Consider the following 8,845-nt stretch of genomic DNA (forward strand, 5'->3'; position numbering starts at 1 on the left):
GATACTTCTTTAGATGCCACTGAAATCCAAAATATAGGTATCATATTCTTTAAAGTTTCAACTGAAATCTATTTTTGTTTGAAAATAATTTCAGGAGTTTGTAATGAATTTCACTTTTTAACTATCCATATACATATGTATGTATATGCATATGTATGAATATGCACCTGCATGTTTTTTTTTGTTTTAATATCATATTTAATATGTTATTGAATGTTACAGTTGATAATGATCAAATCATTGACGAAGAAGAACAAAATTCTGAAGAACAAAATCAAGAATATCAACATAATGGTATATTTAATTATATTATGTTAATAATATACTTTTTTTTTATCATAATCACTATTTATGAATATGCACATTTACGTATATGCATATTTTCAAATATGCATATATATATATATATATATATATATATATATATATATATATATATATGTGTGTGTGTGTGTGTGTATAAATAGTATAACATCCATAAAATTTCAGTAAATTTAAACTTTCTAAAACAATCCTTTTTCTATAGAAGTGCTTACAAAAAACATTATTTCAAAAACCTTTATTTACAACCGGAATCATTTACACTTAGTTTTCAAAACAATAACGTTATCAGAGTTTCCCAGAAACCATAAGTTCCAAAAACGTGAGGATGTGTACAGTCACGCATTCGCCTTGCCAGAATATCTGAAGCACCTGAAACAATAAACTGAAACCGTAAGCACAAAGCTTAGTGAGTTCCCCCAAAGTACCAAAACACAAACAGTAACACATATACAAATAAACAGCATACTATGGGTCCAATCAACCATCGGGTTGGAATACCCCAGGCCCTCAACCATCGGGTTGGAATGCCAACATACTATGAGTCCAATCATCCTTAGGATAGAATACTCTCGGCCCACAACCATCAGGTTGGAATGCCCCGGTCTGTTGGCTCATGCACAAAGCAGAAAAGCCTCAATTACCAATCAAACATATGCACATATATCAGATAATCACATAACAGTCTACAGACAGTCAAACCGATCTACAGATCACTAAGCATAGCAACATCCTTTCTACCAGGATACCGATCTAACAGATCATAACCACATAGAAACATCCTATCTACTAGGATATCGATCTAACAGATTATAACAGTAATAAAGCAGGATAACAATCCAAAGGGTCGGCCTTGGTGCCTTCGACCCTGTTAGTACAATAAGGAAAACTCACCTCGCAAGTAGTGCTGAACCGATAAAATTGAATCCCAACTAACAACTCCGAACTCGACTTCCTATAACCACCATGTGACCAATTCTATTAAAATCCTAAATTACCAAAATACCCTCAGAAGTCAAACTTGGTCAACCCTGGTCAAATTCAAAGTCAATAGTTAAGGTGAATAGTCCATGTTGACCCAACTCGTCGAGTGCAGCTTATCGACTAGTCGAGTTCCTTCAGAACTCAGAAAACCGTGAAAACCCAAGTCAACTCGCCAAGTTATCAAACAACTCGTCGAGTCCATGCAGTGTCCAAAAGATTCGGAAAAACCCTAACCAACTCGTCGAGTTGGCTATGCAACTCGTCGAGTTCCTTCAGCCCTTTTCTCATTCAGACGCTTTCAAGCGAAACCAAGGCTCCAAACTGTAGATCTAGCCTTCTAGTGTGTAGTAACCACGTAAAGTTGCTAACTTTACGTGCATGCAAGGCCTCAAGAGGCTAAAACACCAAAAACTAGTCTTAGGAAGAGGTTTAGGGCATGGAGAGGGGCCAAAGCTTGATAAAGTCGAGAACTTTATGTCCATGAGGGCCTAGAGGAGTCCAGATCGGAACTCCTCACTTCAAAATGTGCTCAATACCAGAAATGCCTCAAGAATAAGCTAGAAATGACCCTAAACTCTTAAATGGAGAGATCTAACAAGAACATGATCAAGGTAATGACTTTTTACCTTCAAATGAATGCAAAAACGAAGTAGATGCGGGATCTACAAGCTCCTTCTCGTTCCAAGCTTCTCAATCTTCAAGTCTCTTCAAGAAATGCATCAAACACACACTCTTTAGCCTCACACACACTCAAAATAGAAGGTTAGCACGATTAGGGTTTGTTTCTGGTCGTGAAGGAGGTAAGGGAGGCTGGAGGGAGGACTTAAGGATCTTTAAATAGGGTGCAAACCCTAAAAATTAGGGTTTTCATAATCCGCTCCAACTCGTCGATTTGGGTCCTCCAACTCGTCGAGTAGGTTCTACGGAGTACGCGTCCCTTCTTGGTTTCTACATGATGAGTTGGGGCCTCCAACTCGTCGAGTAGACTTTCTAAAGTGCACAAACCCCTAAATTTCATTCCTGGAAATCAGGATGTTACAGCTCTCCCCCACTTGAACTAGGCTTCGTCCTCGAGGCCTGCTGCAGTGAACAAATCCGGATAATGCTCTTGCATCCCAGCCTCCGGCTCCCAAGTCTACTCGGATCCCCTCCGATGCTGCCTATTGTACCTTTACCAAAGGTATCTACTTGCTACGTAAAACCTTTACCTTTCTTTCCAAGACAGCCACCATCCTCTCGACGTAGTTCAGGCGCTCATCGTCCTGAAGACCACCCAATGATACCACGACATCCTCGTCCGACACGCATTTTTGCAACTGTGAAACATGGAAAGTGTTGTGAATCTGACTGAGCTCCCCCGGAAGATCCAGTCGATACGCCGCCTTGCCAACCTTGGCCAAATCCGAAATGGCCCGATATATCGGCGACCCAATTTCCCTTCTTCCTGAAGCGGATCACACCCCGAAAACCTGAAATTCTCGCCAGAACAAAATCATGGATCATACGCGGCTGCCGATAATTCTCTGCTGGAAAATAGATTATATATTCTTTCGAGAGATAGCTCATTCAATGACCGACATTCTAGGGATAAGATGAACAACGGGAGGCAAACTGGGTGCTGAACCCTTCTTGTGCTGATAGAATAAGGCTTCCTTTAGCTCCCGAACCAACATACATAAAACAACCAACTAACAAGCGCAAACACTCATACCTGGCCCAATCAGCCTCGGGCTGGAATACCAGGCATGCCCACGACGGGTCCAGTCATCCCTCGGATGGAATACCATCGTATCGTGCACATGTTTGGCCCAATCAACCCTCGGGTTGGAATACCAAACATGTCAGGTCCAATCGATCATAGGGTCCGGTCATCCTCGGGATGGAATACCCTAGATTGGAACACCATTATATACATAACTCGTGTTTAAACTCATAACCCGAGATCCACGGTCATGCCCTTGCATTTCACCCAAATCTTCTGATCCAACGCAACAACTTGCTAAACATGGATACAAATATTTCCTCAACCGCCGCTGAGACTACCAGTCTCACACCTGGTCCAGCCACCAAGTTCCCGAAAACCCGGAAGACAAGAACATTCTAATCCAACAACCTTCGATTTCACCATCGATGACATTACACCTTTCTCCTGGAACTCGCGACTCATCCCACAAACCAAAAGATTCTCCACTTTTCTCACAGTCTTCTAGAATACAGGCATTGCAGGGATACACTCGCGATTGTCTAACGCAAGTTTCCACCAAATACCCACTCGAAAATGCCACTCACAATCTTCTTGAAGACCCTTCCCTTCAACTGATGAGAATCTAATAATGAATCTACCCCCAGTTCCAGTCTGGAGACACTACCAAAAACGTGTGGAAATGATCCTCAAACACACTGATCGCGAACCTTACCCAAAACCAAACCATATGGCGCACCCAACCCTAAAACACTCGACCCATGACATGTCATTACCAACCACTGCCTTGATGACCAAAGATGTTCAGGCCCAAAAATTCCCGCAATACAACAAACTTCTATCGGCTCAAGTGTACCCCCACATGGGCAAACCACTCGAGACTCTCATAAAGGACTTTATGACTTGCAACCTCCCGACCAATCCCCAACTTGAAATTCAAAATCTTGACAACAGCTTGCGAACCAATGGAAACAATATGCATACTTCCCATAAATACTTCCTGATACTTCGAAAGGACCTAATCGACTCCCTTACAATGCCAACTGAGCACCACAGAACGACTACCAAGCAAAACCTTACGAAAACAAGTCGCACACAACCCGAAGATAGCATAACAGTTGCACTCTTGATCCTACATCGGAAACCGAAACCCAAGAGAACCATGTACATAATTCGAACCAAGAGCCCCATTTCCCTCTTGCTCAGCTTACGAGGAGCGCTCCCATACACATATTTTAGAAACCCATAATCTCATCGGAAAAGAAAAGAAATAGCAGAGATGATCGAAAAGGCCACCTCACTCAAAACAGAAAATATCCTCATGATCGGTCAAACAAGACCCCATACTTGTGAGACTGAACGGATTCCATCACTACACCACTAGCTCGAGCAGGCCTTCAATATGATCCTGAAGGTTACCAAGACCTGAGTATGCTATGAACCAAGCTCTCATTCCTCCATTGAGAATAAGCACACCTGAAGACCGAAGGAACATATAATATACTGAACAGGAGGGTAGCTAACACATTCCTTGACCTTTAACTGCCACCACTTAAATCCTTCGGAGAATTCCCACTGAATAAAGAACTCAACGACCAATGGTCTAGGACAACTTGACACTCGAACCAGAGAAACCACAACCCGCCTGGAGTCGAACCTACCCGCTTGGAAGGGTTCACCGATCAACAACTGCCTAATAATTCTGAAACCAACAATCCGAGCAACAGTTGACAAAACCTTCAATGACCGACGCTCAACTTGAGAATTCCCAATTCTCCCCCACTTAGTGTTCTAGCTACCACCCACTGGTTCGAAACTAATCCATAATTCAACCCGGCTTAACCAGGTACGATCATTCCTAACCTTGGCGAAGGGATCCTCCCGATCCGGAGCAGTCGAATCCCATCAGAAACCTGAATTTTGGCTGAAGACTTCCGGCATCTAGAATGGCAAGTAATGACCCTCAATAACCCAAAAATAACCAAAAGTCAACCCGAGATGTAACTTACCCAATCCAGCAGAATTTCCACACAATACGATTCCCGATACAATCCCGAAGAGTACTGGAGATACCACACTCTCAAAAGCATTTGAAGAAATCCTGACTTCCTCCTCCAGAGTTACCCTGACCCACCTGAGGGCACGCAGGAAAACTCCTCTTCGATCCCAAGTCACATGAACTAATCCCTGTTTGCAATCCCAATGACAATCTGGTACCCGACCTACCCGAGAATATGGTACCTAACTTGCCTCGCAAAATACTCATGCCAAAACGATCCACCTGCGCTTACCAGTGCTGAAATACTGCCGCCAGCCCCTGTGACCAACTGACCCCGAGCTGAAAATACAACCTGGCCCTAGGCTCACAAGCCTGCTCGCTCCTTCGAACTCGGAAAACTAAAAGGGCACAACCCTTGCCCTAAAAACGACATTCTAATCCGTCAATCAACCATTCTACTTCCGGCTGCAAAACTCAAGCTGATCAAAATCATCACTCCCTTCCTAAGTCCCGCGACTCGCGTCCCGACCTCGAGCAAAACCCCCGAAGCCTCAAACCAAAACTCACTAGGTCTGCACCAAACAACCAAAATCGATAACACCACTGGGCTCACACCAAATACCAGGACCATCCTCATGTCGGAGCGGCCACAACCGAGAGATTGGCAGGATTAGAAACACTGCCGCGAATCATAGTATCCAACCATGCTAACTCCCCTGACCATCTCTTAGAATCCCCGAGATTTTCCTTGATTCGAGTATGGATCATGTGCTTCCAATAGTACGGGCCCAATATTATCTTCCACAACTATCCATACTGTCCTCAAGAATCATCCCTGGTCCACCAAGACCTAATCATAAAATACCCATGAACCTGCTCCTTTGTGAAACAATTGCACTAAATACTCCCTAGGCTATCCTAGGACTCAACCACACCCCCTCTGCCATCAGCTGCTGAAGAACCCCCACCGACGCCAGCTAACCACTTCACGAATACAATTACATGCAACCAGGCTTAAATAATCATTCAGCTAAAGGACCCAGCCCTACAACGGTTGGAATCAGACGAGAGCTGCGCAGTAGGTCCAAGTCCTTTATCCTAAAATTATTTAACCCTCATAGCATGTAATTTTAATTTATTCATTTGATTATTAGCTCTCATCAACATGGGTCTCACAAAGCACAAAGCAAACATCATTCGAGCAGAGAAGCCGAATAGCACTAAGATGCAATAAGATCAGACATATCCTCCTGTGAAATCCTCAATCTCATATTTCCAGCACCTTGCGCACATCTTCGCCCTGCCCTCCCTCTCTCGAGAGTAGCCAATACTTCCTCATGCCGACCCGCTGTGAATCACGCCCAACCTAGGGAACCCACCGCTACCTCGTCCAATAACGCGACTGGCCGGCTAACCCCACGTGACTCACCATACCACTAATTGCCACATGACCCTCCATTGGTGCCAGATGACTATCGCATGAATACAATAACATACCTCACTGTTTAAAGAATCTTAGGTTAAAAGATTCAGTCCCACAACGGTTGGACTCAGACGAGAGTTGCGCAGCAGGACCAAACCTCTCAGCCTAGGATCCTTTAAACCATGCGGCATGTGACTTAGCGTATCCACTCAATAGCCGGTTCACACGAGAAAGAGTCACAGACCATCCGAACAAAAAACTCTATAGGGGCTAAGGCATCATATAATCAGACAATTCTACCATGCACTTCCTGAAGATCCCTAGCCTATTACTAGCATGTTGTTCTAACATATCATAACATATCATAAGCTCAAATAATTGTGTGGTAATTTGGGCTCTACTTACTGGCTCCAGCTGATCGTACACATCGCATCCTTTTTGATTATTTTGAAACCCATTTGAAAATCATTTTGAGACTTGATTAACCCGAGTGTTCCTCCAATTCAGTCAAACCAAGGCTCTAATACCAAATTATAACATCCATAAAATTTCAGTAAATTTAAACTTTCTAAAATAATCCTTTTTCTATAGATATATAAGAATAATTATATTAATATGTATATGCATATGCATATATATAATTATTCTTATATTTATACTTATATGCATTTGCATATAAGTATTCATATGTATATAAGTATAAGTATAAGAATAATTATATCAATATGCATATACATTTTGTATATGCATATGCATATATATAATTATTCTTATACTTATATGCATATGCATATGCATAAGCATATGCATAATTTCATAACTTTTTTTCACTTTATCCTTTGGCTTTTTCATATGCATATTCATATGCATAATTTCATAACTATTTATTGCGTTAGTATATGCATATACATATGCATATAAGTATATGAATATGCATATGCATAAGCATATGCATAATTTCATAACTTTTTTTCACTTTATCCTTTGGCTTTTTCATATGCATATTCATATGCATAATTTCATAACTATTTATTGCGTTAGTATATGCATATACATATGCATATAAGTATATGAATATGCATATGGTTACGCATATGGATATAAGTATAAGTATAAAAATAATTATATCAATATGCATATAGATTTTCTATATTCGTGTGTATATATATATATATATATATATATATATATATATATATATTCTTATACTTATATGTATATGCATAAGCATATGTATATTCTTATACTTATATGTATATGTATAAGCATATGCATATGCATAAGCATGCATATAAGTATATGAATAGTCATGTCAATATGCATAAGCATATTGATATAATTATTCTTACACTTATACTTATATGTATATGCATATAAATTTAATAAATTACCTTGAACTTTATTTTCAGTATTTTCTTCATCTGCTTCTGCAATATTTCAAAAATTATTATCCCATAAAAAATTTATATAAATATAATATTCAAATTTTATTCTACATTTAATACCCTTTTTTCTCTTTATCCTTTCGCTTTTTTTTTATGTAATCTACAAATAAAAACAAAAATTAAGTATAGTTTTAATTTTATTAAATGTACTGTACATAATAAAATAGGTATACTTACCTTTCTTACAAATAAAATAGGTATACTTACCTTTCTTCATTTTTTTGTCTTTTCCCATAATATCAAACATGCAAATACTTTAAATAACAAAATATCAATTTTTTAATAAATCAAACTATAAATTATGATCTTTTACATTATGAAGTTCCTCAAAAAATTTCGTATTCCTATTTTTAGAAAAAAACAATATTTGAAAATTTTCCAAGTTCCCAATATCTATGGAAATGTAAACAAATCCAAGATTTCTACATCTTTAATAAAAGTTATTATATACAAATCTTGATTTGGCTTAATTGAAGTATCTGGGGTTTAATGAAAATGTTTTAAGATTAAATTGAAATTTGCATGTTGAAGATAAAGATATATGAAGTATGAAAACGATTATAACTATCATGGATTTGCTTTAACTGAGCTCAAATTCAAAATTATTAGGTCGTCAATACTAAAAATTGAATCTAGTAATCATTATTAAAAAAAAAGAGTGAAATAGAAATTAATCTAGACGAAAGAGAACGAACCAAGAGTGTAGAAATGACTGTCGATTTCTCAAAAGAAATCCGCCTCCTTGAACTCACTATACTTTTCTTCCCCAATTTAATGAGATTAGAATCTCTAAAGTCGGGTTTAAAAATGATAAATAAATTTATCAATTTATCCCTTTAACTTATCAAATATAACATTCCGCCTCCTTATACTAAGTAAATTTATTATTTTTTAACATAATATAAAAAAAATTTGGAAAATTCGTGTTTCGTTTATGTACAATAATACAAGACATGGGGTGGGCCTAACTT

The 8,845-nt window shown here is 39.0% G+C and overlaps 1 long non-coding RNA gene across 2 annotated transcripts; it reads right to left on the reverse strand.

Annotated features, from left to right (window-relative positions):
• Window positions 1-474: 474 nt before the first annotated feature.
• Window positions 475-8,642, reverse strand: LOC145117495 (uncharacterized). 2 transcript variants are annotated; one of them, XR_013712688.1, is made up of 5 exons: window positions 8,570-8,642; window positions 7,935-7,974; window positions 7,821-7,856; window positions 6,835-6,949; window positions 475-693 (listed from the first exon to the last, which is right to left on the reverse strand). It is a non-coding gene; the product is annotated as an uncharacterized LOC145117495 (long non-coding RNA). The 2 variants fall into 2 exon arrangements; XR_013712689.1 differs by lacking the exon at window positions 7,935-7,974 and having other exon boundaries at window positions 8,570-8,637.
• Window positions 8,643-8,845: the final 203 nt, after the last annotated feature.

The sequence above is a fragment of the Lactuca virosa genome, chromosome 5, assembly GCF_052849685.1.
Source record: "Lactuca virosa cultivar CGN04683 chromosome 5, Lactuca_virosa_CGN04683_v6, whole genome shotgun sequence".
In the NCBI taxonomy this organism is placed as follows: domain Eukaryota; kingdom Viridiplantae; phylum Streptophyta; class Magnoliopsida; order Asterales; family Asteraceae; genus Lactuca; species Lactuca virosa.